This window comes from Hypanus sabinus, unplaced genomic scaffold, assembly GCF_030144855.1.
Source record: "Hypanus sabinus isolate sHypSab1 unplaced genomic scaffold, sHypSab1.hap1 scaffold_122, whole genome shotgun sequence".
NCBI classification, from domain to species: Eukaryota; Metazoa; Chordata; class Chondrichthyes; order Myliobatiformes; family Dasyatidae; genus Hypanus; species Hypanus sabinus.
Window position 1 is genome coordinate 570,082 of NW_026779281.1, and position 15,046 is coordinate 585,127.

At 44.0% G+C, this 15,046-nt stretch overlaps 1 pseudogene; it reads right to left on the bottom strand.

Annotated features, from left to right (window-relative positions):
• Positions 1–9,698: 9,698 nt before the first annotated feature.
• Positions 9,699–15,046, bottom strand: part of LOC132386603 (zinc finger protein 91-like) — a 29,029-nt pseudogene continuing 23,681 nt past the window's right edge.

Sequence of the window (15,046 nt, forward strand, 5' to 3'; positions counted from 1 at the left end):
GAGGCGGACATGCCGAGTGGGCGTTACCCCGCTGAGTTCGTCTCCCGCTCGAGCGCCGACCGCCTCCTCAGAGCGGAGAAAACCTCAAAGTAAATGTCCGCTTTCTGATTTATTTCCATTTCCCTCCGAGGGAAGTTGGGGCGTTTGTGAAGCGTCTCCTGGGGCCGGAGTCTGATGTATCGCTGAGAAGTAGGAGGAGACCGCTCGGCCCGTCGGTTCGATGCCGGTTCCCCGGGGAGGGAGGGATTTTATTGAAAGGATGAAGATGGTGAGAGAGGGGGCGGACAGGATGTTTGTCCCGGTGGGGACAGGAGGGGCTCATCTGGGGAAATGTCTGAGCCCACGGTGGTGCCGAGCAGAGGGATTCACCACATTGGGGGCAAACACCGGCAGACTGTTGCCCTGCAAGCGGGACCAATGGTCCGGGCAAAGTGACAATTATTTGTGCTTTGTTGAGATTGTACCTGGAATATGGTGTAAAATCCCGCTCCCCAGACTAACACGGGTTATACAGACCGAAGAACAAACTGCCAGAGGAACTCAGTGGGTCGGGCAGCATCTGTGGAGGGAAATGGACCGTCAACATTTCGGGCCGAGACCCTCCGTCTGGACTGAGAGTGGACGGGAAATAGTCAGAGAAAAGAGGTGAGGGGTGTGGATGGTGCAAGAGCCGGGGAGAGAGAGGTGGATCCAGGTGAGGGGGGAGGTGGGAAGGTGGAAATAGTGACGGGTGGGAGGTGAGTGGTTGGGGCAACACGGGGCTGAAGAAGATGGAAATTAATTCTATAGAGGATTAACAAAGTGGTTAGAGAGCATTTGTTATAGAGAGTGCAATGAAGATTCACCAGACTGATCCCTGGAGTGGTGGGTCATCATATGAAGAAAAATGAAATGTAATACCCCTTTCAATTGGAGAATCGAGGACTGAGAGGTGAACACTGAAATGCACAACATCATTACCAGTTGAACCAGGGATCCCAGTCTCTGAAACAGGGGTGGACTACCCGGGACTGAGATGAGGGGAAATGTCTCCACTCCGAGGGTGGTGAATGTCTGTAAATCCCCACCACAGAGGGCAGTGAAGACTCAGTGATCGTCCCCACGTAAAACAGAGGCTGACTCATGTGTGGAGACCGAAGGGGTGGAGAAAATGAGGATTGGGCAGGAACGTGTGGCTGAGATGGGTGAGCAGCCACTACCTTGCTGATGGTTAGAGGGGCTGAATGGCCTCTTCCTGCTGTTTCTCACTTGATGTTTCAGAGTTCCTGTCCAGCAAGGCTCTGGAGGAATGTAAATAGAAATTAGAGTTTATAAACATAGAACTGATTTAAATGAAACGTGAACATTTCCTGTTTGGGTCTGAATTATGTTTTGGACCTGGATGGGAATTGAGCAGGTGACTCTGTGACCTGGACGTGGAGGGAAAAGGATCGGGGAAGATATGGTGTGGAAAAATAATCATGTATCTGGGATAAATATGGAATAATGTGGGGAATGCGGTGGATGGGTCGGGCAGCATGTGAGGGGCGAGGAGCAGAGTCACCGGTTCAGGAGGGAGTCCCTCCACCCGTCAACTGATCCCGTTTCCTGTTCATGTTGTTCCGCAGATCTGCAGCATCTGCGGGTCACTGTTCTATGTGTCCGTGTAGCTTCACCTTTCCCCGTTCAGACAAGTCAGTGAGATCCGGATCTGTCACGTCCTCTCGTTGTGGCTGGACAATGTTTATTTCTCTGCAACACTTTCTGTTGTTTCATTCCACTGTTTTGTGGTGCTGAAGTGCAGCCGATGTTTCTGGGTGTCTGACCCGTTTATGTGAGAATTTAGCCTTTTGTATTTATCTGCGCTTCTCATAAATGTGTAAAGTTTAGTTCAGCTTCACTTCAGAATTTCCAAAGCAACACCCAGTCAGTCAAATTGCTCCACACAATTAAAATAGCTTATTGCATTTTTTCCATTTTTGTACTATATATATGTATATTCATATTTTAAATCACAACTGTTAAAATCTATTGTTCTGAATTATTTTCTACTGCTGACGCAGGGACAACGAATTTCATGACACATGTCGGTGCTATTAAACCGGATTCTGATGGGAGACCCACCACCCTGATCCCAGGTACCACAGATCGTGATGTGAGATTGAAGCATTTTCCATATATTTGCATTCCTCAGAAATGACAACAGTTCAGTTTCCTTCTGAGCTTTCAGAGCAGAAGCTCAGTCTGTTTAATATTTCCACACAATTAAAATGGGAAATTTGTTTATTATCATCATGTACTGAGCTACAGTGAAAATCTTGCCTGACGTACCATCCACACAGATGGATACATTCCAACAGTACATTGAGCTGATATACAACAAAATAATCACTGTAACAAAGCATTATGGCTGCAGAGAAAGTGCAGTGCAGATAGACAAATGGTGCAGGGTCACGTCCAGTTACATTGTGAGGTTGAGTCCATTTTATCATTCATTTGGCTTATAGCTGTAGACAGGAAGCCATACTTCAGCCTGGTGTTACGCACTTTAAGGGTTTTGTATCTCTTCCCCGATGGGGGAGCGGGCTTGCAGCAAGAATGTCCAGGTTATGAGGTTATTTGTGTACATGGCCTGCTTTTCCGAGGGAGTGGAAATGTAGGAAGAGTCCATGGAGTGGAGGCTTGTTTCTCTGATGTTCTCTGCTCTCCAAAGTTCTCTGCCGTTCCTTGCAGTCATGGGCAGAGCAGTAGCCATACGAAGGCGCGAAGTATCGACAAGGAGCTCAGAGACCTTCACCCTGCCTTGTGTAGCTGGATCCTGGACTTCCTGTCAGATCTCCGGCAGGTAGTAAGAGTGGGCTCCATCTCCTTTGTCTCTCTGACCCTCAGCACACATACCCCACAGGGTTGTCACTTTGGACCCCTCCTTTACTCTTTGTGCACCCATGACTTGTGTTGCCACCCACAGCTCCAATCTGCTAATTCAATTTTGCTGACAACAGTACATTGATTGGCCTCATCTCAAATACTGATAACAATCAATCAAATGCCTTCTGACAAGGGTCGGTCCAAACAAACTTTTCACGCTTCTTCAGGAGATTGGTCAGAGGAAGAGCAATCGCAGCAGAGTTCTTACGATAATATCTATCCATTCCCAGAAACCTTCTAAGAGCCTTCTCAGCAGTCAGAATAGGAACTGGAGAAATTGTCTGGACTTTTGCCCGAACAGGAGCCAACTTGCTTTGACCGACAACAAAGCCAAGACAGGTCACACTGGCATGGCCAAATTCACTCTTAGCCAAGTTAACTGTAAGGTTGTCCTAGGAAAGCCTATCAAATAGCTTTTCTACTGCAGAGATATGCTCTTCCCAAGTGCCACTCCCTGTAACTAAGTCATCAATATAGGTATCTGTGTGTTCTAACCCTCGAATTACAAAATCAGTCATTCTCTGGGATGTTCCTGGAGCATTTTTCCTTCCAAAAGGCAAAACATTGTATTCATACAACCCAGATGGTGTCACAAATGCAGAAATTTCTCTACCTCTGTCCATCAATGGAACACACCAATACCCTTTCAACAGATCAATCGTTGTAAGAAATTAGCTTTTCCAGCCTTATCGATGCAATCATCCACTCTAGGGATAGGATAGGCATCTGTTTTTGTTACTGTATTTACCTTTCTATAATCAGTGCAAAATCTAACACTACCATCAGGTATGGGCACAATAATGCAGGGTGACTCCAATCTCATTTTGAAGGCCTAATAATACCATTCTCCAGCATATACTCAATTCCCTGGTCAGCCAATTTACACTTTTCTACGTTCATGCAATTTGGGTGTTGTTTAATCAGTTTAGCTTGACCAACATCTACGTCATGTACTACGACCGTGGTTTGCTTGGGAACAAAGGGAAATAAATCTTTAAACTTCAGAAATAATTCCTTCCGCTGTTAACCATATAAACCATATAACAATCACAGCACGGAAACAGGCCATCTTGGCCCTCCTAGTCCGTGCCGAACCCTTAATCTCACCTAGTCCCACCTACCCGCACTCAGCCCATAACCCTCCACTCCTTTCCTGTCCATATACCTATCCAATTTTACCTTAAATGACACAACTGAACTGGCCTCTACTACTCCTACAGGAAGCTCATTCCACACAGCTATCACTCTTTGAGTAAAGAAATACCCCCTGGTGTTTCCCTTAAACTTCTGCCCCCTAACTCTCAAATCATGTCCTCTAGTTTGAATCTCCCCTACTCTCAATGGAAACAGCCTGTTCACGTCAACTCTATCTATCCCTCTCAAAATTTTAAATACCTCGATCAAATCCCCCCTCAACCTTCTACGCTCCAATGAATAGAGACCTAACTTGTTCAACCTTTCTCTGTAACTTAATTGCTGAAACCCAGGTAACATCCTAGTAAATCGTCTCTGCACTCTCTCTAATTTATTGATATCTTTCCTATAATTCGGTGACCAGAACTGTACACAATATTCCAAATTTGGCCTTACCAATGCCTTGTACAATTTTAACATTACATCCCAACTTCTGTACTCAATGCTTTGATTTATAAAGGCCCGCGTTCCAAAAGCCCTCTTCACCACCCTATCTGCATGAGACTCCACTTTCAGGGAACTATGCACAGTTATTCCTAGATCTCCCTGTTCCTCTGCATTCCTCAATGTCCTACCATTTACTCTGTATGTTCTATTTGGATTATTCCTGCCAAAATGTAGAATCTCTCACTTCTCAGCATTAAACTCCATCTGCCAACGTTCAGCCCATTCTTCTAACCGGCATAAATTTCCCTGCAAGCTTTGAAAATCCACCTCATTATCCACAACACCTCCTACCTTAGTATCATCGGCATACTTACTAATCCAATTTACCACCCCATCATCCAGATCATTTATGTATATCACAAACAACATTGGGCCCAAAACAGATCCCTGAGGCACCCCGCTAGTCACCGGCCTCCATCCCGATAAACAATTATCCACCACTACTCTCTGGCATCTCCCATCTAGCCACTGTTGAATCCATTTTATTACTCCAGCATTAATACCTAACGACTGAACATTCTTAACTAACCTTCCATGTGGAACTTTGTCAAAGGCTTTGCTGAAGTCCATATAGACTACATCCACTGCCTTACCCTCGTAACTTCTTCAAAAAATTCAATAAGGTTTGTCAAACATGACCTTCCACGCACAAATCCATGCTGGCTACTTCTAATCAGATCCCGTCTATCCAGATAATTATAAATACTATCTCTAAGAATACTTTCCATTAATTTACCCACCACTGATGTCAAACTGACAGGTCTATAATTGCTAGGCTTCCTTCTAGAACCCTTTTTAAACAATGGAACCACATGAGCAATACGCCAATCCTCCGGCACAATCCCCGTTTCTAATGACATATTAAAGATCTCCGTCAGAGCTCCTGCTATTTCTACACAAACTTCCCTCTAGGTCCTGGGGAATATCCTGTCAGGACCCGGAGATCTATCCACTTTTAAATTTCTTAAAAGCGCCGGTACCTCCACCTCTTTAATTGTCATAGGTTCCATAACTTCCTTACTTGTTTCCCACACCTTAGACAATTCAATATCCTTCTCCTTAGTGAATACCGAAGAGAAGAAATCATTCAAAATCTCTCCCATCTCCTTCGGTTCCACACATAGCTGACCACTCTGATTCTCTAAGGGGTCAATTTTATCCCTCACTATCCTCTTGCTTTTAATATAACTGTAGAAACCTTTCAGATTTACTTTCACCTTATTTGCCAAACCAACCTTGTATCTTCTTTTAGCTTTTCTAATCTCTTTCTTAAGATTCCTTTTACATTCTTTATATTCCTCGAGCAATTCCTTTACTCCATGCTGCCTATATCTATTGTAGACATCCTTCTTTTTCTGAACCAAATTTCTAATATCCCTTGAAAACCATGGTGCTCTCAAACCTTTAACCTTTCCTTTCACCCTAACAGGAACATAAAGATTCTGTACCCTCATAATTTCACCCTTAAATGACCTCCATTTCTCTATTACATCCTTCCCATAAAACAACTTGACCCAATCCACTCTCTCTAAATCCCTTCGCATCCCCTCAAAGTTAGGCTTTCTCCAAACAAAAATCTCAACTCTAGGTCCAGTTCTGTCCTTCTCCATAATTATATTGAAGCTAATGCTATTGTGATCAATGGACCCGAAGTGCTCCCCAACACATACATCTGTCAGCTGACCTATCGCATTCCCTAACAGGAGATCCAACACTGCCCCATCTCTAGTCAGTACTTCTATGTATTGTTGCAAAAAACTATCCTGCACACATTTCACAAACTCTAAACCATCCAGCCCTTTTACAGAATGAGCTTCCCAGTCTACGTGTGGAAAATTAAAATCTTCCACAATCACCACATTGTGTTTACTACAAATATCTGCTATCTCCTTACACATTTGCTCTTCCAACTCACGCGCCCCATTAGGTGGCCTATAATACACTCCTATCAGTGTTACTGCACCTTTCCCATTCTTCAATTCCACCCAAATGGCCTCCCTAGAAGAGCTCTCTAATCTATCCTTCCAAAGCACCGCCATAAGATTTTCTCGGACAAGCAAGTTGTTGTTGCTTTGGCTGCAGATGAGACAACCTGTTAGCAATGTTTTCTGGAACAACCGAGTTCATTAGCCTAACTGGGACCATGTTTGGCTTGTAAAAAGTCTCAGACAAGTCAATTGTTTCATTCTCAGGGTTGCCAGTTTCATTTGTTTTGACAACAACACACACAGATGGTACCTACTTGTTCAAAAAAGGTTTTATCATATTTATGTGTACCACCTGTGTTAGTTCACCGTCAGTTGGGTGTTTTAATAACATAATTCACATCATTAATTTGGGAGACTATTTCATATGGTCTATTGAATTTCGCCTGAAGTGGATTCGTCAACATAAGGCAAGTACCTTATCTCCCACCTGGTATTTTCTTTCGCGAGCCCTGTTATCAAACCAACACTTCATTTTGTTTTGAGAAATCTTTAAGTTTTGTCTCACTGGATTACAGGTTTGGTGTAGTTTATTTTTGAACTTCAAAATATAGTCTAACGAGTTAACATCAATCCACTGTTTCTTTTAACAAGGTCAAAGGTCACTCTGCGACCAAATACAAGTTCAAATGGAGTAAAGCCCAGTGATTCCTGTACTGACTCTCTTTCTGTGGACAAAAGCAAATGTATTCCTTCATCCCAGTCTTTTCCATTTTCAACACAATATGTCTTAATCATTGTTTTGAGGGTAGAATGAAATCTTTCTCAAGCTCCTTGTGATTCTGTATGGTATGCAGGTGATGCAATTTGTTTTGCTCCCAGTTCTACCTGCTGGAATAATCCAAATGTAAAATTACATCCTTGATCAGACTGGATTTCTTTAGGCAAATCGAATAATGTGAAAATCTTGGTGAGAGCCTTCGCCACAGTTTTAGCTTTAATATGTATGAGAGGTATTGCCTCTGGGAATCTGGATGTGGTACACAAAATAGTTAGCAGATACTGATGGCCAGCTTTGGTCTTTGGCAATGGGCCAACACAATCCACTATAACTTTGGAAAAAGGGTTCACTGAATGCAGGTACAGGCCACTGGGGTGAGCTCTTTAGGTTTACCCACAACTTGACAAGTACCTTTTGGAAACTCTTATTCAGGGTAAACATAACTTCATGAGTTAAAGCAAACTGATCTGCTAATCCAGCAGATTCCTCCATAGTGGCAGCATCATTTCCATCTAAATACATCTTTCTGTCATCAGGGACACACCTTCTGAATTCTTCAATTAAAACCAACTCTTTCAAGCTGTTAAAATCATCATTTACATGTTCAGATGTGCACCAGCGGTCAAAACACACAAATTTCTCGTAAGCAAATTCTGTATGTCTGGTTCACAGTTTTCTTCAAATTTCTAAACTTTTGCCTGTCTGCTTCTGGGACCAACTCATAAGCTTTGAGCACAGCCTGTTTCACTAGGTCATAATATGTGGTGCGTGACCATGTGGTTAAGGTGTTGAACTAGCAATCTGAAAGTCATGAGTTTGAGCCTCAGCCAAGGCAGCTTGTGTGTCCTTGAGCAAAGCACTGAACCACACACAGCTCCTGCACATTTATAGCCCAGTGGCGATGATTGGGGAAGCATAAATAAATAAATAATAAGCTGCTTCAGCGCTGTCAAAGCAGAATAGGCTTGCTCAGCCTTCCCCTTAATTACACTTAGTAAGAGTATTTTCTTACTGCTTTTCTGTCTCTCCAGCCTGAAATTGCCTCTGCCTCCATCTTTAATTTTTCTCACTTGTACTGGAGCTCAAGCTCACTAGGTTTACGTTCAGGAAACACCTCCAACTCCTCCACTTTAAACACCCCCTCAGATACATAATGTTCAGCTATTATCCTCTGCATCTGTGCCCTCCTCATTGTCAATTTCACCTTAGCAAATATTAACACTTTAGCAATACTCAATAACTCAATCCTTCTGGTGTCTTCTAATGCCTGAGAGGTTCACACTTCCAGATATCTATCAACATCCATTGCTGCAGATTTTCCACACACAAATAAATCAAAAGGGATTTATCCAATGAAATCGATATTAAATCAATCCTTAAATTTGTTCATATCCCAGACGCAGGCCCCATTTTGTTACAAACCATAACGCTTTAAAAAAGAACCAGCAGCAACAGACTACTCCCAGTGGCCATACATTTTATTTCCACATCCCATTCCCATTCTGATATGTCTATCCATGGCCTCCTCTACTGTCAAAATTAATCCAAACACAGGTTGGAGGAATAACACCTTATATACCAGCTGGGTAGCCTCCAACCTGATGGGATGAACATTGACTTCTCTAACTTCCGTTAATGCCCCTCTTCCACTTCTTACCCCATCACTGACATGTTTTCCATGTCTCTCTGGTGCTTCCCCCGCACCTTACTTTCTCCTGAGGCCTCCTGTCCAATGATTCTTTCCCATCTCCAGCTCTGTATCACGTTCGCCAATCACCTTTCCAGTTCTTAGCTTCATCCCACCAACTCCTGTCTCCTATCATTTCGCATTTCACCCTCCCCCCACTACTTTCAAATCTCTTTGTATCTTTCCTTTCAGTTAATCCTGACGAAGGGTCTCAGCCTGAAACATCGACATTTCTTCTCCTTATAGATACTGCCTCGCTTGCTGGGTTCCACAAGCATTTTGTGTGTGTTGTTTGAATTTCCAGCATCTACAGATTTCCTCATGAGTGTTATGTGTATAAATCTGTAGAAATAAAACTCCCAAACTATTGAGCTCGGGGGAAACAAGGCTTGGAGTCTTGAGATGGTAAAGTATGAAAGTTCAGTTCAACTACAGAATAAGTGATGAGAGAGAGATATTTGTAATCCAGGGTAAATGTTGAGAGAAGGCCATTATGTCATATTCCACAGGTTCCATGGTGGTAAAACGAGACCAACAGTCGCTGTAGATTTTATCTGTCATCCTTCCAAATCCACATACTAATTATCACCCGAAGTGACTTGTCATAAGGGGTATCATCTTCAAGTGAACTACCACACCACAGCCAGGCAAGGGTTAACACATAAGTGGTCTCCACAGGATACCCCAAATCAGATCCTCTGCTATGGATCAAATGAGATGACAACCACACATTCGATGTATGGTGAATCGATAATTTGTCCACCCTTGTGGGCGAAGGAAGGTTCCAAACAGTGACCCTTGGCCACTAGTTCCCTGGTTTCAATTCTTCCATTTTTCCTCCTTTGTCTCTATCTGTCTCTGAGTGTCTGTGTCCTCGGTTAAAACTAAACAAGCTGCACGCGATGTAAACAAGCTGCAAGTCAGACACATTTGCCTTCTTAATCTCTCTCTCTCTCTCTCTCTCTCTCCACAGCAAACAAAACCTAGAGATTCATAACAATGGCCACTCCCCATTGTGAACTGATGGTGTGCCAGTAGGTGGGATGACTGAGTGAATCCTTTCCCACATTCTCAGCAGGTGAATGGCCTTTCTCTAGTGTGAACTCGCTGATGTCTCTGAAGGCTGGATAAATTAGTGAATCCCTTCCCTCAGACTGAGCAGGTGAACGGCTTCTCCCCAGTGTGAACGTGCTGATGTACCAGCAGGGTAGATGACTGAGTGAATCCCTTTCCACAAATTGAGCAGGTGAATGGCTTCGCCTCGGAGTGAACTCGCTGGTGACTCCGTAGGTGGGATGACTGAGTGAATCCCTTCCCACATTCGGAGCAGCTGAACGGCCTCTCCCCAGTGTGAACTCGCTGATGAATCAGAAGGATGGAAGAGTCAGAGAATCCCTTCCCACAGACTGAGCAGGTGAACGGCTTCTCCCCAGTGTGAACTCGCTGGTGTTTCAGTAGGGTAGCTAACTGAGTGAATCCCTTCTCACAGACTGAACAGGTGAATGGCTTCTCCCCAGTGTGAACTCGCTGATGTACCAGTAGGGCAGATGACTGTGTAAATCCTTTCCCACACTCTGAGCAGGTGAACGGCTTCTCCCCAGTGTGAACTCGCTGGTGTACCAGTAGGTTAGATGACTGATTAAATCTCTTCCCACATTCTGAACAGGTGAACGGCTTCTCCCCAGTGTGAACTCGCTGGTGACTCTGTAGGGTAGCTAACTGAGTGAATCCCTTCTCACAGACTGAGCAGGTGAACAGCTTCTCCCCAGTGTGAACTCGCTGGTGTCTCTGTAGGGTAGCTAACTGAGTGAATCCCTTCTCACAGACTGAGCAGGTGAACGGCTTCTCTCCAGTGTGAACTCGCTGATGTACCAGTAGGGTAGATGACTGTGTAAATCCTTTCCCACACTCTGAGCAGGTGAACGGCTTCTCCCCAGTGTGAACTCGCTGGTGAGCCATCAGGTCAGATGACTGAGTGAATCCTTTTCCCAGAAATTCAGCAGTTGACCAGCCTCTGCCCGGTGTGGTGTGAACTGATTGGTGTGTCCACAGGTGGGAAGACCGACTGAATCCCTTCTCACACACAGAACAGGTGAATGGCCTTGTCCGGTGTGAACTTGCTGATGTACCTTCAGTTGCGATGACCGGGTGAATCCATTCCCACTGTCTGAGCAGGTGAAAGGCCTTTCTCCTGTGTAAATTACAGGCGTGCCAGTTGGTCAAATGACCGAGAGGATCCCTCCCCACAGTCTGAGCAGGAAGGGTGGTCAATTGGATCCCTTGCTCCACTTCTTAAATATCTAGGCAGAGACAACAAAACTGTTGTGCCGTGTTTGAGCTTCCTGAAGACGAATTCCTTCTCATTTTTAACCTGTAAAAAGATTTACAAACTCCATCAATGGGTGTAGGACAACATTTCTGATGAGATTACTTGAGTTGCCAAGGCTTGATCTGGTATCACACTGTTACAGTGAGGTTCTACCCAAGCTGGACAGAGAAATCATCTCCTGACTGGTCAGAGTGCTGGTATCTGGAATGACCATTAATTCTCTGATTCTCTTCCTGTCTCTATAAGAATGGGGCATTTCTGCCGTCTCCAATCTGTGCCCTGGCTCAGTTTGACTATCTCCGTTGGTATTATTCCCTGTTCCCACTGAGCTGCATGGGTTCCTGGCCCCTCAGTAACTGAAACACTCGCACGCAAATAGTTTTTCTTGACTTGCAGCTGGGATCTTCTTTTATGTATTATTAACTTAAAGTGTCACAGTTTTAACGCCACATAAAAATTCCTGCTGATATGACTGGTTGGTTCACACAGCTGTCAAAAGGGGTTAGAGTGAATTTTTGTATTATTTCAGGTTCTTGTCACAATCATAGAAAATTTCAACATGGAAACAGGCCCTTTGGGCCATCTAGTTTGTGCTGAACTATTTAAACAGCCCACTCCCACACCTCTGCCATCCAGGTACCAACACAAACCTCTTAAATGTTGAAATCGAGCTCACATGCACCACTTGTGCTGGCTGCTCATTCCACAGCCGGATAACCGTCTATGTGAAGAAGTTTCCCCTCATGTTCCCCTTAACATTTCACCTTTCACCCTGAACCCATGGCCTCTGGTTGTTGTCCCACCCAATCTTCATGGAACAAGCCAGCTTGCATTAACACTATCTGTGCCTCTCTATCACAATCAAATCTCCCCTCAATCATCTGCATTCCAAGGAATAAAGTCCGGATTTGTTCAATATTTTCTTTAACCCAAATCCTCCAGACATGGCAACATCCTTGTGAATTTTCTCTGAAATCTCTGAACTTCTTTTACAACTTTCCTGTAGGTAGGTGACCAAAACTGTACACAATACTCCAAATTAGGCCTCACCAATGTCTTCTAGAAGTCAACCGAACATCCATCTATTGTTATCAGTACTTTGGTTCATGAAGGGCAATGGGCTGAAATCATTCTTTCCATCCCTATCTACCTGTGATACCACTTCCAGTGAATTAAGGACTTGTATTCCCTGGTCCCTTTCTTCTACAACACTCCTCCGTGCCCGACCATTCACTCTGAAAGATCTCCCTTGGTAGTGCAACAACTCACACTGGACTGCATTAAATTCCATTTTCCATTTCTAAAACCATTTTCCCACCTGGTCCAGATGGCACTGCAAGCCATGATAGTCTTCTTGCACTCCGCTGAACCCCCAGTCTTGTTGTCATCCACAAATTTGCTGATTCAGTTAACCACACTATCATCCAGATTACTGATATAGATGACAAACAACAACAGATCCAGCACTGATCCCTGTGGTAACCACTAGTCACCGGCCTCCAGTCAGAGAGGCAACCATCTGCTACCACACTCTGACTTCTCCCAAAGACTGTGTCTCATCCAATTTACTGTCTAATCTCGAATGCTGAGTGACTGAACCTTCTTGACCAACCTCCCATATGAGACTTTGTCAAGTGCCTTGCTAAAGTCCATGTAGACAACATCCACTGCCTTGCCTTCATCCACTTCCCTGATAACTTCCTCGAGAGACTCTGAAAGATTGGCTAGAGCCATGCTGTCTATCCTTGATCAGTCCACACCTATCCAAATACTTACAGTATATACCTGGATCCTGCACCCACATTCCAATAACTTTCCCAGTTCTGATGTCAAGCCCACCCACGTATAATTTCCTAGTTCATTTTTACAGCCTTTCTTGAACAGCAGAACAACATTGTCTGTCCTCCAATCCTCCAGTACCTCACCTGTCACTAAGGATGATTTAAATATCTGTGCTAAGGCCCCAATAACTTCTGCACTTGTCTTCCGTAGGGTCCTAGTGAACAACTTGTCAGGCCCTGGGGATTGATCCACACTAATTTGCCTCAAGACAGCAAACCCCTCCACCTCTGTAATCTGTACAGGGTCCATGAAGTTGATGCGGCTTTGCCTCACTTCTATAGACTCGGTGTCCATCTCTTGAGTAAATACGGATGCAAAAAAAATCTCCCCAAGTCTATGTTATCCCTTCATATGGATTACCATTCTGATCTTCCAGAGAATTATTTTTTTCCCTTGCAATCTTTTTGCTCTTAACATATCTGCAGAATCCCTGAGGATTCTCCTTCACCTTGTCTGCTGGGGAAACCTCATGCCTTTATTTCTTCCATAAGTGTTCACTTGAATTTCCTGTATTTCATAAGTACCCCATTTGTTCCTATCTGCCTGTACCTGGTATGCACCTCCTTTTTATTGATCTGGGAGAGGAAAGCCAAAGGGGTGATAGATCTGCATGGTGGGAGGTGGGGGTAAAGAGGGTTAAACTAAAGTTGCAGGGGGAATGGGAGTCTGAATAACAGAACAGATAGTGGTGGGGTTGTGGAGACAGATGTTGTTCAGGCCTCAGACAAAGTCAGGAATGAAAAAGTTGAGCATGGTGCAGTGAATATGCTGAGCCCTGTATATTTCAATACAAGGAGCAGCGTCGGAAAGGTGGATGTGTTCAGGACATGGATCAACACCTGGAATCAACACTAGGATCTGGCAACTGTGGACTGGGACAGGCTGCTTTATGGCAAAGGTGTGCTTGCTAAATGGGAGGCCTTCAGAGCGAAAATTTGAAAGTACAAAGCGGGTATGTCAGAATAAAAGGTAAAGATTGAAACTGTAGGGAAACTCGGATTGCAAGAGATATTCAGACCCTGGTAAAGCGCAAAATGGAATTGCATAACAGGGATAGGCAGTCAGTTTCTTATGGAGTATAAGAAATGCAAGAGAACACATAAGAAATCAATCAGGATGGCTAAAAGATGGCATGAGGTTGCCGTCACAGAAAAGGTGAAGGATAATCCTCAGGGATTCTAGAGATAGATTAAGAGCAAAAGGATTGCAAGGCACAAAGTTGGTCCTCTGGAAGACCGGAATGGCAATCCACGTGTGGAAACAAAGCAGATGGGGGAGATCTTAAATATTTTTCAAACTCAATTTACTCAGGAGATGGACAAAGGGTCTATGGGAGTGTGGAAAAGTGGCATTAACCATTTCAACCCTGGGGGAAAAAACACTCCTCTGGCCACTCACACGCTCAATACCCCTCATCATTTTATACACCAAAAAATGTCTCTAAATATAAACAAGGAAATTATACATTGCACAATCTACTTTCCACGATTCAGTACATTTACATGGCCAGGTGTGTAAAAAGGGCCCAACGAATATCAGGGAGCAACAGGCCCAATTCACCCCAACCACAAACTGCTCCTGCTGCTACCATCCAAGAAACGGTACCACAGCCAAAGGAGCAACAGTCCCCGGGACATCATCTTCCACCAGGCCATCAGACTGATTAATTCACACTGATACATTTGCATTTTAATGTTATATTGACTGTCCAATGCACAATCTAGCTATTATAAATTACTATAAATTACACATTGCACATTTAGATGGAGATATAAGGTAAATATTTCTACTCCTCATGTTTATGAGGTATGTATCTAATAAAGTCAATTCAATTCACCCTCTCCACTATCTGTTCTGTCATTCTGGCTCCCATTCCCCCTACAACTTATTTTAACCACATCACCCCCTCCCCTGCTCACTACCACTAGCAAGCC